At 40.5% G+C, this 18670-nt stretch overlaps 1 protein-coding gene across 2 annotated transcripts in view; it reads left to right on the forward strand.

Annotated features, from left to right (window-relative positions):
• Positions 1-464: 464 nt before the first annotated feature.
• The window catches only part of PPM1B (protein phosphatase, Mg2+/Mn2+ dependent 1B), a 75840-nt gene continuing 57634 nt past the window's right edge, over positions 465-18670 (forward strand). For both annotated transcript variants that reach the window (XM_007970782.3, XM_007970779.3), the window contains exon 1: positions 465-877. The gene's annotated coding sequence lies outside the window, so the exon portion shown is untranslated. The remainder of the gene's footprint in view (positions 878-18670) is intronic.

An 18670-nucleotide genomic window follows, 5' to 3' on the forward strand; every position in this document is an offset into this window, starting at 1 on the left:
GATTTGGACCAATAAGAGAAGGCAATCGCTGGGGCCGGGGCTTTGCTAGGAGGAGCGCAGGTGGGCGTTATTTGATTGACGGCGGGCTCTACTTATGGCTGGTAACGGGGGCTGGTCCCTGACGTTTGGGAGGTAGGACCTAGCGGAGGCGGGGCCGAATAAAGTAAATGGTAATAAAGGGTTGGGTCTCACTTAGTGGGCGGTGTTTGATGGACAGCCGACCTTGCCAATTGAAAGTAGCCACTGATGTCCAATGGGAAATTAGAAACTCAGAGGCGGGGCCGGGTGGGCGGGGTAAACTAAGTACGGAGGTGCGAGGGAGCAGCACTGGGAGGGGGAGCGGTAATTGACAAGACTCCCAGCAAACCAGAGGCCGCGACAGGGCGCGCGGCATCCCAGCGGGTGGGAGCTGGAGGCGGGGCTCCCTGAGGGGCGGGGAAGGACTAGGGTGCGGGGAGGGGGTTGCAGAAGGAGCCGAGCGGCTTCTGCTCAATGGCGGAAAAGCCGCCAGTGCTCTGACTGCCTCGTTCCCCTAGCAGTTGCGGGGGAGTTTCCTGCCGGCGCGGCTGGAATCTCTGATTCTCAGGGTTAGGTGGTTGGAAGATGCTCCAGAGAGACGAGGCTGCGGCGGAGGAGGTGGCGGCGGCCGAGTCGGCAACGGCGCTGGGGTGGAGAGAAGGCAGCAGCGGCGGCGGCGGCGGCGTGAGGGGCCGGGCGGTGTAAACAGCCCCGGAGGCGGCGGAGGCGGTCGGTGGTCGAGACCCCGAGGGGGAAGCGGCGGCTGAGTCAGGGTCGCGCCTCCGTTGGAAACTTGGGCTGAGTACCGCGGCGGGCGCGAGCGAGGCGCCCTAGACATCTTCTCCCTCCCTTGCCTCAGGTAAGGCCGCCTGGCGCCCCGCCGGAGGGGAAGCGGCTGACTGGCCGGGCCGCCGAGGCCCGGAGCCCTGGGCAGGTTTTCGCGGTGCCGCCGAGCCGCGGCCGGGGCCTCTGTCCTTCCGAATCCTCGCTGCTTTCCCCGCGGAGCCTAGGCGGGGGAACGCTGTGCCTGGCTCTCGGGTAGGCCCCTTCCCCGGCCGCCGCCTCCGCTCAGCTGAGGACTGGGAGAGGCGCGGGGAGAGAATGGGAGTTTGCTCGAACGCCTGGACGCCAACTGATTCCCTCTTCCTCCACTTCAGTCTTCAAGCATCTCTTTCACACGAAAGCGCTGGGGCTACCCCAAGCCTTGGCTCTTCTCTTCCTGGTGCATGCCCTCTTTGAAAACACTATCTTTTCCCTTTCATTTCCTCATCAGCTTCTGCCCTACTCTGCGCTCCACTTCACTTCCTTGTTAAATCGTCTTTCTCTGCTGTCTATGCGTTCTACCCTCGCCTTCCCTCCTTAGTGGCTTTAAATTGTGTTTCTCTTCTCATCGTACCCCCGGCATCTCTTGTCTGCCTTCCCTAGCACCATCCTTTTCAGATGTCATTCCTAACAGCGAAGTTATTAATTGAAACTGCCACTTATTTTCAGTACCCCAAATCTACCGGAGCCCCATTAAGAGTATAGACTGACTAGCCATAGATCAGTTTTTTTATAGTTTAAGCCTAACAACCTTTAAAAAAATTGTATTATTAAAGGTAAAGTGTGAAAATAACACCTAAAATGATTTTTTAAATGAAGGACTCAGTGAGTGTTGGAAATAGTTATTTCTTCATTTTTTAAAAATTGCATGACCTCTCATGTCAGATTTAGCAGATCTAGGACGTTTGCCCATCTTATCTGGCAAAAAAAGTGCTTCCTAGGCATTTGATAGCAGCCCAAATTCATCAATATTCAATTTGTTCTAAGAACAACTTGAAAACTTTTTTAAAAAAGAGACATTAATAACTAGGAAGCTGTTTTGATAAAGTCACAGTTAAAGAGCTTTTAAAATAGGCTCCACATGTTTAATGTATCAAAATAAAGTTGACAGGCATGTTGTAAAAGGATTATTTAGGAATTTGAGTAGTCTTAGTGTTATGTAGCTATTTTAGGAAAAACATTCTTTTTCTGTTAACAAACGTTTACAACGACGGTGATGTGAGAATTACTGAGGCTTATTGTGGGATTAACACAGGAACTGCCTTTATTTGAGCTACTGCATGGATGTAGAAGTGGTAAATTGTTCAGGGTAGACAGTGTAAGTCACAGTATGTTCTAGGAGATGGAGAAACATGCTATGGACACTGAATGTTAATAGATGTTATTTCATTTACTTTCTCTGTTGTGCAATAGCAAAGTTCCTATTGTTGGCCTACTTTTAAATAGAGCATTTCTAAGTAAATAGTGAGACAAGTTATTCAATTATTATGATAGTTTTTTCCAAGTGAACAGGCCTTTTAAAAATATAGCTGAAGTAATGGTAATTTTTTAAGGAAATGTTTTTGTAGGTCTGCCAAATGGACAGTGTGTTGTTCTAATCGAAATTGTAAAATTAAGTATTTAGAACAGAATATTTTAGTCAACAGATTTTCTTTCAGGGATAATCTTTATTTTGTGCTGCTTCTCTCAATGCCTTCTTTGTCTTTTTTTTTTTCTTAATGGTGGTTGTGTTTTCGCCTCTTCATTTGTTTTTGCTCTCATAAAGTCTTATAACACTTTCTGCAGTGGTTCTTTTTGTTGCTGTGTATTAGTATGCAGTAGTAGTTTTATTTGAGCTTTCATACTTTAAGATTTCATACTTTAAGATATCCTCTGGATTTGTTGAAGTGATTATTCTCTTTGATGTGACCAGCAGAGCTTTCAACACTGTTTTCTTACACTGGGTGTCTGATTTCTGTGAAGACTCTAGGAATAGGTGAAAGGCCTTTCAGTTTAGTCATGTCAGTAAATACTGTTTTATGTTAGTAATTCACCTAATTACTAAATTCCTTAAGATTACATCATCTGAAGGAATGGTGTAGTGTCCAAGTAACTGTGCTTCTAAGAACAGCTGATTCACAGGTTGACAAGGTCAGAAAAAGTGGCTCTTGTTCAAAGTTATCTTTGCTATAACAAACTTTTTTTATGGAATCTTTTGAATTAATACGATGCTGATTATGTCTTGGCAGTCTTGGAACAGTAGAATTGGCCACAGTATCACTTAGTGATTGTGGTGATTTATTAAAAAGAGGCTATATAGGCCAGGTGCGGTGGCTCACGCCTGAAATCCCAGCACTTTGGGAGGCTGAGGTGGGTGGATCACTTGAGGTCTGGAGTTCGTGACCAGCCTGGCCAACATGGTAAAACCCTATCTCTACTGAAAATACAAAACTTAGCCGGGTGTGGTGGCGCATGCTTGTAATCCCATCTACTCAGGAGGCTGAGGCAGGAGAATCACTTGAACTCAGGAGGTGGAGGTTGCAGTGAGCCGAGATCGTGCCACTGCAGTCTAGCCTGGGTGACAGAGTAAGACTCGGTCTTTTTTTTTTTTTATTTTTTATTTTTTATTTTTGAGACGGAGTCTGGCTCTGTCGCCCAGGCTGGAGTGCAGTGGCCGGATCTCGGCTCACTGCAAGCTCCGCCTCCCGGGTTTACGCCATTCTCCTGCCTCAGCCTCCCGAGTAGCTGGGACTACAGGCGCCCGCCACCTCGCCCGGCTAGTTTTTTTTTTTTGTATTTTTTAGTAGAGACGGGGTTTCACCTTGTTAGTCAGGATGGTCTCGATCTCCTGACCTCGTGATCCGCCCGTCTCGGCCTCCCAAAGTGCTGGGATTACAGGCTTGAGCCACCGTGCCCAGCCGACTCGGTCTTAAAAAAAAAGAAAAAAAGGCTATATTTCATGAATATTTTTGTATGTAACTATTTTAAAGTATTTTGTGACATTACTTAGCATAGAAAGTAGTTAAGTTGTATAATTCTAACTCTCACTTTTAAAAATACAGCATGTAGTATTTTATATTTTCTGTGAAATATGCCTTTCACAATTCACTGATTTTAATAAAAATTAGTCAGCAAACAAATAACCGATGGCATCAGAATAACAAAAGTTTTTAAATCCAAAATTATAATAGCAAAATTTATTCAAGTAATAGCATAAAATGTGAAATCATGATTAATGGTAAGATAATTTTTGGGAGTATGATATTCCTGGATTTTCAGTTATTCTTCACATTGTACCTGATTCTTTTTGTTTTTCCCTTACTGAACTAATTTCAGAATTGGAATGAAATGGAATACTGATATTTATATGAGCAGCTTTGAAGTTTTATTGTAAAATGTATCTTATATATTATATTAGCAGAATGGATGGTTAAGAGTACTGACATTTCACTATCCTATACTTAAACATTGATGGTAAAATAGTTTTGGGAAATATTTAATTTTTGTAGTTTGTTTTGGCTGTCATAAAATTTGCAGAATGACAGAACTTTTCAGCTTCTAGTGGCTGATCTAACAAGAACAGGTAACGAAAAAGATACGTGAGCTTCATAATCTGTATTTTTTCTTTGTTTTTGTTGGTGATGCTTATTTACATCAAAACATTGAGTTAAAAAATGGGCTTTCATCTTTTGGACTAATTCAAGTATGCTATTATCTTTGATTAGCCATTTTAGAATCTTTGCAAGTAAAATGTTTCTAGGCCAGGCACAGTGGCTCACTCCTCTCCCAACGTTTTGGGAGGCTGAGGCAGATGGATTGTTTGAGATCAGCCTGGGCGACATAGCAAGACCCTGTCTCTACAAAAAATAAAGTTAGCTGGGCGTGGTGGTGTGCACCTGTAGTTAGCTACTTGGGAGGCTGAGGTGGGAGGATCACTTGAGCCAGGGAGGTCAAAGCTGCAGTGAGCTGTGATTGCACCAGTTTACTCTAGCCTGGGTGACAGAGTAAGACCATGCCTCTATTTTTAAAAAAATTCTGATGTGATTTAATCTCTTTGTGTCCATTTGATTTAAGATGATTGACACTTTTGAACATTTCCATCTATATTCCTTTTCTTAAAGACTACGTAGACGACTAACAAGTGTGGCCAAGTGTGGTGACTCACGCCCGTAATCCCAGTACTTTGGGAGGCCAAGGCGGGCAGATCTCTTGAGACTAGCCTGGCCTGACCAACATGGTAAAACCCAGTCCCTACTACAAATACAGAAATTAGCCAGATGTACTGGCTGGCCAAAAAAGACTGTTAGACCAGATAGTTGAATCAGCGTTATGATGAAAAGAACCCTTTACTAAATTATTGATGATGTTATGAAATTTTCCAAAAGCGTAATCTATATAGTGTACTTATTTTTCAGAGTATTTAAAGATTTTGAGAGTTAGTTTTTAGTAGCATATAACATCCTAGGAAACATAAATACTGTATGATAACTTACATACTTTTTTTCTTTTTAGTTTTCTTTTTTCATTTAATTTTGCCCCTCAAGATCTCACACTTTGTAGTTTTTATTCAGATTACAGGGTGCTTTATTTCTCCCCTTCAGGCTAACTTTAATAACAACCATAAACACTTTATTTCTGAATTATGGTAAATCATGACACAAAAGAGTGCTTAAGTATATTTTTTCTTTTTGTTTTACTATAACTAACTTGTGATCACATCTACAATATCTTGTTATTGCTTGGCATAACATACACCTTTTAAAATAATACTCTTCATGGCCGGGCACAGTGGCTCATCCCTGTAATCCCAGTACTTTGGGAGCCCGAGGTTGGTGAATCACTTGAGGTCAGGAGTTCGAGACTAGCCTGGCCAACATGGTGAAACTGTGTCTCTACCAAAAAATAGAAAAATTAGCTGGGTGTGGTGGCACATGCCTGTAGTCCCAGCTACCCTGGAGGCTGTGGTGGAGAATTGCTTGTACCCAAGAGGTGGAGGTTGTAGTAAGCCAAGATCATGCCACTGCCCTCCAGCCTGGGCGACAGATTGAGACCCTGTCTCAAAACAAAAAAAATAATAATACTTTTTGTAATAACTTGTTTAACCGCAAGAACCTTGTAGCTTAATCAATTGTAGTATTTTAATTTGTTAGTTCATATATTATACATTTGACGTGGTTTATAACATTTAAAACATACTTTACTAATTTAAAACTTTTCATTTATCACATAGTTTAATATTAAGTTGCTAAATGTAAAATGGATTCAAAGTTTTCTCTTGGAGAATGTTGAAGTATCATAAAGATTGTATTTTTTAGCTTTAAATTGATTCATTTCTTGAAAATTAAAAATCTTGAAGTTTAGAAACATAACACTTCTTGGAAAATTGTTTTGCATCCTTGTGAACAAAAGAAGATCCAGTTAAATCCGATCTCAGAGGAGACAGGCAAACTTTGGAAGCCATCTATTGACTATTAAGGAACTTGTCTTTCTCTTAGAGATGGTACCAATTACTGGTAGTGATACAGGGAGGATAAGGCCTGTCTCTAGGATTGCTGCGATTATTGTCTACGTAGAATGTCCTTCACTTCAGAATCTCTTGTGAATGAGGAGTACATTTGTGTGCTAGAAATAGGAAAAAACCTTGTCTTTTATAGAAAACTTTTAAAATGCGGTTATGTTATCAGGTAGATTCAAATGTATAATATACAAGAAAATAAAACAAATGAGTAAGTGTTGTTTGCCTGAGAAGAAGCGGATTTGATAAAGAATATGTAATTTGTAAGAGTTTGAAGGCTTGCAAAGCGCTTTTAAGCTTGAGAGTAATGTCACTGATTTTTAAATCTAATTACATTTTATTTTCTTGATGTATAGGTATTAAGAGCACTCCTCGCATTGAAAAGGGATAGTTAATAGATGCTCTTATGAGTAGTAGAATCTAGGAGTGTCAGTATGGGTGTTTAACCTATTTGGGCAGTGTTTTTCTTTTCCCTTGTTCTGACTAAAGCATTTATCCCTGAGATGGCGAAATGGCATTATCTGTTGAAGATAGGTGGCCCTTCTTAGTCCCTTAAAAAGAGGACATGGCTGGGCGCAGTGGCTCACGCCTGTAATCATAGCACTTTGGGAAGTCGAGGCGGGCGGATTGCCTGAGCTCAGGAGTTCAAGACCAGCCTGGGCAATACGGTGAAACCCCGTGTCTACTAAAATACAAAAAAATTAGCCGATGTGGCGGCATGTGCCTGTAATCCCAGCTACTCAGGAGGCTGAGACAGGAGAATCACTTGAACCAAGGAGGTGGAGGTTGCAGTGAGCCGAAGTCACACCACTGCATTCCAACCTGGGCCACAGAGTGAGACTCTGTCTCAAGAAAAAACAAGAAAGAGCAGGGGGAACATAATTAATTCAAAGCACTACAAATGTTAGACTATATAGGAGATTTCATTTAGGTTTGGGAGTCTTTCTGCTTTTATTTCCTCGGAGCTACCAACCCACTGAGAAGTAAAGAATTCAGAATAGTCTAATAGTATTTAGTCTGTAGCCCTCCAGCCAATTCTTATGTTCACTGAGTGCCTTCTGCGTGCAAAGGGACCATTTCATGCTAGTATCTGAAAAAAACAGACAAAATCCCAAATCCTTGTCCTTGACGATCTTGCATTCTGTTAACCAACAACTCCCAGTTTACATTACAGCTGAACTCCTTATGTGGCTGGCTTAAAAACTTGATTGGAGAATTTGGGGTGTGTGTGTTTTCCATACTAAACTTAAAAGCTGTGATTACAGCTTTACTATTTTTAACAAAAGGAAAGGAAGAGGTTTTCTGTAATTGGATAAAAACTAGACTGAAAAGAGGAAAGGGGAAATAGTGTTGTACCTTAGAGAAAGACATTGGTTTAAGATTAAAAGATGACCCAAAGAGAGAAAAAGAGATCCCTACATTAGACAGACGTGAGGGAAGTCTGGGGGCTTCAGGTGTTTCCATTTACTGTACAACCTTGGATAGATGAGTTCCTGGAAAGGAGGATGGGAGTAAAGGTGGAACAATAGGAGGAAGGTGAACAGGATTTTTAAAGTCTGATTTAAATAATTGGGATGTACCTATAAAATGTATGTTGTCATTTGTGTTTAAAAAACTTTCTGTTCTTATGTGGGTATAACTGAAGGATTAGTGACTGACCAATAGGGCCTGGTAATATTGTCACTGATTTTAATGGATACTTTTGTGCTCTTAGCAAACATGGCTAATGGAGCCAATTTGTCTCTTGGTTTATTGTGCTCAACTTGGTCTGTATATTTATCACTGCTTCTCCTTCCATAGCTTTGTTGTATTACTTAACGTTGTGCTTTTGTTTTTTCTGCATATGAGATTGTCACGTTGCACTTAGATGCGTGAATCAGGTGCTTAATTTTTGCTTTCTGTTCTTTCTATTGCTTTCCTATTGAACCGGTTTGGTAAAGAGGCCTCTTGAGTTTATACAAACATTGCAAACTTAAGCATAAAAGATCTTTCATCTTTTTGTTCTTATTTTAATGCTTGGTGGTCTTCTGCTTTCATTTATGAGTCAGTTTCATTTGATCTTCATTGCTAAAGTGAATCAAAATTGATTTTTTTAATTTTAAAGCAAATCAACTTGCATTTATGTCAGTGCCTCAATATAAAAATGAATATTCTATTTATGACTTAAGGTTCCTCATTTATTATGCCCAAATATGCCTTCAGATTACTAGTGTATTTGTGTGTGTGCATGTATGTGTATTTTTATTATGTATTTATTTATTTTTTGAGACGAAGTATTGCTCTGTTGCCCAGGCTGGAGTGCAGTGGTGCAATCTCGGCTCACTGCAGCCTCCACCTCCTGGTTCAAGCGATTCTCCTGCCTCAGACTCCCAAGTAGCTGGGGTTACAGGCCTGTGACACCATGCCCAGCTAATTTTGTATTTTTCGTAGAGACAGGGTTTCACCATGTTGGCCACGCTGGTCTTGAACTCCTGACCTCAGGTAATCTGCCCACCTCAGTCTTCCAAAGTGCTGGGATTGTAGGCATGAGCCACTGTGCCCAGGCTAGTTTCATTTTTAATGTATTTTTGTAACTCTGTTACTTTATCAAAATGCTGATGTGCAAGAGAACTTGAATTTTTACAATATATTAAATTTAATACTATAATTCAGAACAGATTCATTAAGTTGTTCAACATTTGGCCATCTATCTTAGATTTAAAAATAACCAAAAACAACCTTACTTGAATTTTAGAAAATTATCTCTTGTAACTGGTTTTGTTTATATAATCTAACATTTTATTAAATCTTTGGTGGTTGCTGGTCCTAAACTTAAGGAAATTGAGTTTATTTCTATTCAGCTGTTCTGGAGTATTTTGAATTGTAATGTGAAGGTGAAATAACTTTTTTTTTTTTTTGAGACAGAGTTTTGCTCTTGTTGCCCAGGCTGGAGTGCAATGGCACAATCTTGGTGCACCACAATCTCTGCTTCCTGGGTTCAAGCAATTCTCTTACCTCAGCCTCCCGAGTAGCTGGGACTATAGGCATGTGCCACCATGCCTGGCTAATTTTTTATATTTTTAGTAGAGACAGGGTTTCTCTATATTGATCGGGCTGGTCTCGAACTCCCGACTTTAGGTGATCCGCTCGCCTCAGCCTCCCAAAGTGTCAGAATTACAGGCGTGAGCCACTGCGCCTGGCAGTGAAATAACTTTTAGCTTAATATGTAATATATGTAGTCGTTTTCAGTTATGCCCCTCCCACCCTCCTTTTTAATAAACTCTAACTCTAGTTAGTAAGGGCAGGTTTGGAAAGATTAGTGATGATGTTGACCTGCCTTATTGTTCTTACTCTACGTCTTGAATCTTCTTCCCAGTGATTATATTTAAGTTTAGGTTACTTACTCTTCAGTTTGCTTTTGCTTTTGCTTTGAGTTACTTTTTCTGCCTATGTCTTTGCTTACTTGATTTTTAAGTACAGGGTGGCCACCAAGTTTGTATACACAGGTGGGTATACAGTAATTGTATATTGATGTTGTGTTACAGAATATGAAAATAATATCTATGGCCGGGGCAGTGGCTCACCCCTGTAATCCCAGCACTTTGAGAGGCCGAGGCAGGCAGATCATGAAGTCAGGAGTTCGAGACCATCCTGGCCAACATGGTGAAACCCCGTCTCTACTAAAAATACAAAAATTAGCTGGGCATGGTGGTTTGCGCCTGTAGTCCCAGCTACTCGGGAGGCGGAGGCAGGAGAATCGTTTGAACCCAGGAGGCAGAGGTTGCAGTGAGCCAAGATTGCACCACTGCACTCCAGCCTGGCAACAGAGCAAGACTCCGTCGCAAAAAAATCTGTGTTTTCAGACCTTATGACCACCCTACAGAGGGCAGTTCATGTAGCTGGGTCTTTTTGTCTTTGTTCAGGTTTATATTGCCAAATTATGGAGTCAAGTATAAGGCATATTTGAATATAAAAGAGTAGTGATAATTATAGAGAACCGTCTGGAATCACATTGAACCTATGTTTTTAAGAGGATTGAAAACAATCTCAAGGTAAAAATAAGTTTGATATTTAGTTGCTTGTCAGATACTTTGGCTAAAGAAAGTTCAGGAGATGCTAGACAGCAGTAGTTTCAGTTGTGTATTTGAAAGATGGTCAGCTAGAGAGGCTGTCCATATGGTAATGATAATGGTATTATTGTTTCTCAAATGTGGATAAGGTATCTTCTCAACAGATTTAGAGAAATATTTCTGAATTGTTGCTACTGTGTGCTTGCAGGTAATGCTGTAGGATGCTTAGCACTGTTTATAAGTGTATAAAGTGTAAGAAGCCTTTATACTTAGAGTGGGTTATATTTCTGGAAAAAGGAGGATAGTGGTTGGGAACATTGACTCCAACGTCATATTCTTGGATTTGAATCCCTGCTGCACCACGGGTAGGCTACTTAATGTTTCTAAACTTCAGTTTTCTCATTTCTAAACTGAGAGTGTTCATAAGATTGTTGGGTTGGGATAATCTATGTAAAGCTTTTAGCATAGAGAGTGGCACATTATAACGGGTAACCTTTATTGAATGCTTTCTATTGCTATTACTACTATTAATACTACTACTATTATACTACTAAATGATATATGGTAAGTTGAAAGAGTACTGAAACTTGGAAACAGAAGACCCTGTTTGTGGTTCCTACTCAAGCTTTTAATGGTTCTGTGGCATGTGTACTTACTCTTTCTAGGATTTAGTAGCCTTAACCTTCAATCTTAACATTTTTATCAGGGTTAAGGGAGAGGCCTGGACCATATGATATCTTGAGGTTCTTTTGACTCTAAAATCAAGAGTCCTGTTCTAAGATTCTCATTTTCTACCAGAGCATGAACCACATAAGGGCAATAACTGTGTTAGTTTTGTATGCTGATCTATCCGTGTATCTATATTGTGTTCTACAAATATTAGCTGAATAAATGAGTAAATAAGCTAAACAGCATCTTCTAGGGAGAGGAAAGGAGTAGTGCAGAGGTCCCCAACCTTTTTGGTACCAGGGACCGGTTTCATGGAAGACAATTTTTTCCACAGATGATGTGGGGGTTTCAGGATGATTCAAGCACGTTACATTTGTTGTGCACTTTATTTCTATTATTATTACAATGTAATATATAATGAAATAATTACACAATTTTTCATAATGTGGAATCACTGGGAGCCCCGACCTTGTTTTCCAGCGACTCGATGGTCCCATCTGAGGGGAATAGGAAACAATTACTGATCATCAGGCATTAGATTCTTATAAGGAGCGCACAACCTAGACCCCTTGCGTGCACAGTTCACAGTAGGGTTTGCACTCCTGTAAGAATCTAATGCTGCCGCTGATGTGACAGGAGGTGGAGCTCAGGCAATAATGCCAGCCATGGAGAGCAGCAGTAGCTTCACTTGCTTGCCTACTGCTCACCTCCTACTGTGCAGCCCGGTTCCTTACAGTTCATGGAGGGTACCGGTCTATGGCCTGGGGGTTGGGGATTCCTGGATTCGTGGGTAGGGAGAGGGAAAAGGATGGTTGTTGAATGTATGAACAGGCGGAGGTTGTAGTGAGCCGAGATCGTGCTACTGCATTCCAGCCTGGGCGACAGAGTGACACACTGTCTCAAAATAAAATAAATAAATAAGTAAACACAAATTTCCTTCTATTCATTTTTGTTTAATAAATATTGTCTATAGGCATTAGTCGCTTTGGAGAACAATGATAATTCAAAGTATCTTGTTATTTTTGCCTTGTCCTCACTTTTAGAAATCACATGCTTAAAAGGAAAAACATCAGGGTCGTGAACTTTTGGAGAATTTATTTTAGGTGGATTTTGATATTTAACCTTGAGGACTCTGGGGGAAACTTAGGACCACTTTAATATTTGGGGGGAGAGTAACAAATTTAATAAATTATAAATCATTTCATACTGGATTTTTTGCTTTTTAATATGAAAAATTTTAATGCTGCAAAACATTATAGTAGTACCCTGAGTGTCTATATACCAATCACCTAAATTCAACAGTATTTTGTATTTTTGCCTGTCTTAGTTCAGGCTGCTGTAAAAGAGTACCGTAGACTGGGTAGCCTATAAAAAACACAAATGTATTTCTTACAGTTCTGAAAGCTGGCAAGTTCTAAGATGAAGGTGCTGGTGGATCTGGTGTTTGATGAGGGCTGTCTTTCTGGTCTGCACATTTCCATTTTGTGTGCTTACATGGTAGGCAGAGCTAGAGAGCTCTTTGGAGTCCTTTTTATAAGGGCACTAATAGTATTCATGAAGGCTCCAACCTGATGACCGAATTACCTTCCAAAGGACCCACTTCATATCACATTGGGGGTTAGGATTTTAACATATAAATTGTGGGGGAGGGGTGGACGTAGATTCAATCCATAACATTGCCATACGAGCCATTTAGAAATTACAGAGATGTCATGTCACTTTACTCCTAAATACGTAAGTATGAATCTCCAAAAAATGGTTTTCCTCTATACCTGCAAAATTATCTTACCTGACAAAATTAATTCCCCAATTCATCTGATCCACAATCCATATTCAGACTTCCCCAGTTGGGTAAAAAAAAAGTCTTATGTAGCTTTCCCCCCACAAACCAAGGTCTTTGAAGATTGTACATTAATTATATCATGTTTGTTATTGAGCCTCTGTTCTCTTACAAATTTAAACACTCAAATGATTTTCTCTTTTTGAGGGCACCAATTATCTTGTAAAATGTCCTATATTCAGAATTCATCTGATTATTTCTTTGAGATTTTGTTTAAAACTTATTTCTGTGTCTTCTTAAACTATTAAGTTAGATCTAATGACTGTTAAGTTTAGGTTAACCATTTTGGCCAGGATAGGTTATAGGTGATGCTGCTTTATGTTATATTGCATCAGAAGCACAAACTGCCTGACTTTTTTGTTTGTTTTTTTGTTTGTTTGTTTGTTTTTGAGACGGAGTCTCATTCTGTTGCCCAGGCTGGAGTGCAGTGGCACAATCTCGGCTCACTGCAGCCTCTGCCGCCCATGTTCAATCTATTGTCCTGCCTCAGCCTTGCGAGTAACTGGGATTACAGGCACCAGCCACCGCACCTGGATAATTTTTGTAGTTTTTTAGTAGAGATGGGGTTTCACCATCTGGCCAGGCTAGTCTTCAACTCCTGACTTTGTGATTTATGCGCCTTGGCCTACCAAAGTGTTGGGATTATAGGCATGAGCCACCACACCTGACCAATGCCTGAATTTAACAGTAGTAGTGGTGCTAAGTTTGATGACTGGGTTAAGGGTGGTGGTAAGTGCTAGATGTCTTTGTGGAGAAGGAACATTTTCTCTTTTGTAATTATCAGATAATCGTGGCATATACCATTACTATGCAAATCCATTTCCCTTTCAGACTTTCACTTAATAGACTTACTGATACCTTTTTTAAAGGTGGATCTAGACAGGTGTCATCAAACTGTAACCTCTCAGCCCAATTTGGCCTGCTGCTGCTTTTTGTAAAGTTTTATTGGAAGATAGCCATGTTCATTTGTCTATGGCAGCTTTCCCATTACTAAAGCAGAGTTGAGTACTTGAGAGAGAAACCATATGGCCTTGCAAACCCAAAAATACTTACCCTTTTGACCGTAAAAGAGAAAGTTTGTTGACCCATGATCTAGGATGTATGTTTTGTTCCCTTTTTCTCATTGTAGTGGTATACAATTGGTATTTATATATTTGGTGTTTATATTTTTGGTGTTTGCTGCATCTCCTGTACTCTGATGTTATTCAAGGGATAACTGCTTTTATCATGGTTAAAATTGTACAGTTACTGTTTCATTATGTCCCCCAAACCATAAAGTATACCCAGTTAGTGCTACACATGGTATCTAAAATCTTCTGTTAAAAGTTTGGAAATATTTCAGACATAGAGTTAAAAATATTGAACAATGAAGTACCCACCACCCAGCTTAGTTTAGGTAGTTGAAGCTTTTCTGTAATCTTCCTGAATTCCATCTTCTTTCTCTGCCACTATCCTAAATTTCATGCCTGCCTCATAGATACAATCTTCATACATGTATCTGTTTCTTTTTTTTTTTTTTTTTTTTTTTTTTTTTTGAGATGGAGTTCCTCTTGTTGCCCAGGCTGGAGTACAGTGGCATGATCTCAGCTCACTGTAACCTCCGCCTTCAGGTTTTAAGCAATTCTTCTGCCTCAGCCTCTCGAGTGGCTGAGATTACAGGCACATGGCACCACGCCCAGCTAATTTTTGTATTTTAATAGAGACGGGGTTTCACCGTGTTGGCCAGGCCGGTCTCGAACTCCTGACCTCATGATCCGCCCACCTTGGCCTCCCAAAGTGCTGGGATTACAGGTGTGAGCCACCGTGCCTGGCCTACATGTGTCTATTTCTAAATAGCATATAGTACTGTTTTAAGAGGCTTATGTACATGATCATATACAAAATGTTTTTTTTTTTTACAATTTGTTCTTGTCACTTAATATTTTTGCAGTTTTTTTTTTGTTCTAGTCCCTTTTTTCCATAGTATTGCATATATATTGGATAGTATTCCATTGTATGATTAGAACAGTTCTTCTTTTTTTTTTATTTTTAATAAGACAAGGTCTGGCTCTATTGCTCAGGTTAGAGTGCAGTGGCTCAATCTTGGCTCACTGCAGCCTTGACCTCCCAGGCTCAAGTGATCCTCCCACCTCAGGCTCCCAAATACCTGGAACTACAGGTATACACCACCATATCTGGCTAATTTTTGTGTTTTTTTGTAGAGATGAGGTTTTACCATGTTGCCCAGGCTGGCTTCTAATTCCTGAGCTCAAGTGATCCACCTCCTTTGTCCTCCTAAAGCATTATGATTACAGGTGTGAGCACCACATACAGCTAGAACACATTTTGTCTAGTCTTTTTGGAAGGACATTTGGATTATTTTTGTAATTTTAATCAATGGTCTAAAACTATTTACATGCCATATATACATGCGAGAATTTCTCTAGGGAGTAAAATTGCCAAACTGTAGGCCATCCTTATAGCCTTAACTAGATATTTCCAAAATTCTCTCCAATGTTGCTATACCAATTTATACTCCTGCCAGTGGTGTGTGTGTGTGTATATATATATATATAGACATATATATATATATATATAGAAACATATATATATATATATATATATATATATATATGTATTTTTTTTTTTTTTGGAGACAGAGTTTTGCTCTTGTCACCCAGGCTGGAGTGCAATGGCGCAATCTTGGCTCATTGCAACCTCCACTTCCTGGGTTCAAGCGATACTCCTGTCTCAGCCTCCTGAAGTAGCTGGGATTACAGGCACCTGCTGCCATGCCCAACTAATTTTTTTGTATTTTTAGTAGAGATGGGGTTTCACCATATTGGCCAAGGTGGTCTTGAACTCCTGACCTCAGTTGATCCTCCCGCCGTGGCCTCCCAAAGTGCTGGGATTATAGGTGTGAGTCACTGTGCCTGGCCTGTTTTTTTTGGTTTTTGTTTTTTTGTTTTGTTTTGTTTTGTTTTGTTTTGTTTTTGAGTCTTGCTGTGTCACCCAGGCTGGAGTGCAGTGGCGTGATTTCGGCTCACTGCAACCTCCACCTCCCAAGTTCAAGCAATTCTCCTGCCTCAGCCTCGCCTCAGCCTCCTGAGTAGCTGGGATTACAGGCGTGCGCCACCACGCCCGGCTAAGTTTTGTATTTTTAGTAGAGATGGGGTTTCACTATGTTGGTCAGGCTGGTCTTGAACTCCTGACCTCATGAACTGCCCACCTTGGCTTCTCAAAGTGTTGGGATTACAGGCGTGAGCCACCGTGCCCAGCCAAAAGTTTCTGTTGTTTTAATTCAGTGCTGTCCTATATAAATATAATGTAATTTAAATTTTTCTAGTACACATTGTAAAAAAGAAACAGGCAAAGTTAATTTTAGTAATGTATTTTATTTAATCCAGTATTTCCAAAATGATTCAATGTGTAAACAGTGAAGTTAATTAGCTATTTTGAATTCTTTTAAAAAATATTAAATGATGTGATTTGGCTGTGTCTACACCCAAATCTCATCTTGAATTCCCAGGTGTTGTGAGAGGGACCCCGTGGGAGGTAATTGAATCATGGGGACAAGTCTTTCCTGTGCTGTTCTCATGATAATAAGTCTCATGAGATGTGATGGTTTTATAATGGGGAGCTTCCCTACACAAGCGCTCTCTCTTTGCCTGCTGCCATCTATGTAAGATGTGACCTGCTCCTCCTTGCCTTCAGCAGTGATCCTGAGGCCTCCCTGGCCATGTGGAACTGAAAGTCCATTAAACCTCTCTTTCTTTTGTAAATTGCCCAGTCTTGGGTATGTCTTTGTCAGCAGTGTGAAAACTACTAATACATTAAATATTTAAAATCCATTGTGTATTTTACACTTACAGCAAATCTCTGTTTGCATTAGCCTCATTTAAAATTCTTACTAGCCCTGAGTGGTTAATGGCTACTATACCAAACAGCAAAGCTCTGTATTCTTGTCTGCATTTGATATTGAGAGTCTCTCTCTCTCTTTTTTTAATCTAAGGAGAGAGAAATGGTGTTTTATTTTGACTTTAATTTCACATCTTCTTATTAGTTTTCCTAATGACAAAGTAAAATCTTACAGGCGTAAATATGGAATTACTTTGCCATTAGAATGCAGGTGTTTATTTTATTAATTGTGTTTAAGAGTTTTTAGATATTAGATATTAGATTTAGATGTTAGATAATGTGTCTATAAAATGATGGTGCTAATTAAAGACTAACCTGGCCGGGCATGGTGGCTTATGCCTGTAATCCCAGCACTTTGGGAGGCTGAGGTGGGTGGATCACCTGAGGTCAGAAGTTCAAGACCAACCTGGTCAACATGGTGAAACCCCCATCTCTACTAAATACACAAAAATTAGCCAGGTGTGGTGGCGGGAGCCTGTAATCCCAACTACTCAGGAGGCTGAGGCAGGATAACTGCTTGAACCTGGGAGGCAGAGGTTGCAGTGAGCTGAGATCGCACCATTGCACCCCAGCCTGGGCAACAAGAGCAAAACTTCGTCCCCATCCCCGCCACCAAAAAAAAGACTTTAACTTCAAGTCAACTCTAAAATATTACCCAAAATGTGTATTTGGATTGACATGAATGCTTGGAAGGATGGTACTTGAATGGTAACAATAGGGTTAGGGACAGGGCAATTGCTTAATACTTAAGGCAAACGATCCTTTGTATATATTTCTTTTCCTTCATATATTTCTCCTTCTGTTTTGCTTAATCTTCATCTTTCTTTCCTCAGCCCTACATTTGAAGACCTTTAGGAAGAGTTGGCTGAATAGATCTGATCTAGAGCCAAAGATGTTCTCAAAAAGGGCTACAGGGCTAGACTGACTTTGGGAGTTGGGGATACTCTATGCCCATCATCAGGAAACACACCAAGTAATATAAATTCATTAGTGTGTCCTTTGTCCATAGTAAGTAGGTGTAATTGGCTAGGTGCTTTAAATGAATCAGCAAAAGTAAAATTGCTGGAAATCAAGGACTGCTTGTACTTAATAAATGTTATAGTGGATAATAGAGGTTAATCAGCATTCCAGTAGATTTTTAGGTTTCTGCCAATTTAATATTTCTGGGAATGTTGAAATAGCTGACTAGGACATTCTTTCTTGAAGAAGGATCTTTTTAAATTACTCTTTTTTTTTTTTTTGAGATGGTGTCTCACTCTGTTGCCCAGGCTAGAGTACGAGGGGTGTGATCATATCTCACTGCAGCCTCAAACTTCTGGGCTCAAGCTATCCTTCTGCCTCAGCTTCCCGAGGAGCTAGGACTACAGGCATGGGGCACCATGCCTGGCTAAGAAGTGTCTTTTAAGTTAACACACATTTTATTTAGTACCTACTAGATGCCAAGGTCACAAATTAGGGTAGGAAAGGAGTTAAGAAGGGCAAAAATGTTAAAAGGAATCCAAATGATTTTATAGGAGTGGTGAGATGGTGGTAGGAAGAGTTGGGATGACATCAAGGAGAAGGAAGTGTTTTGTTTTGTTTTGTTCTGGAGACAAGGGCTTGCTCTTTTGCCCAGGCTGGAGTGCAGATCACAGCTCACTGCAGCCTCGATCTCCCAGGCTTAAGCAGTTGTTCCACCCCAGCCTCCCAAGCAGCCAGGACCACAGGTGTGTGCCACCATACCTGGCTAATTTTTAAATTATTTGTATAGACAGAGTCTCACTATGTTACCCAAGCTGGTTGGCCTCCGACTCCTGTGCTTAAGCGATCTTTCCATTTTGGCCTCCAAAAGTGCTGGGATTACAGCCATGAGCCACCATACCCATGATAGGAAATATTATT

Source organism: Chlorocebus sabaeus, chromosome 14 (assembly GCF_047675955.1).
Source record: "Chlorocebus sabaeus isolate Y175 chromosome 14, mChlSab1.0.hap1, whole genome shotgun sequence".
In the NCBI taxonomy this organism is placed as follows: domain Eukaryota; kingdom Metazoa; phylum Chordata; class Mammalia; order Primates; family Cercopithecidae; genus Chlorocebus; species Chlorocebus sabaeus.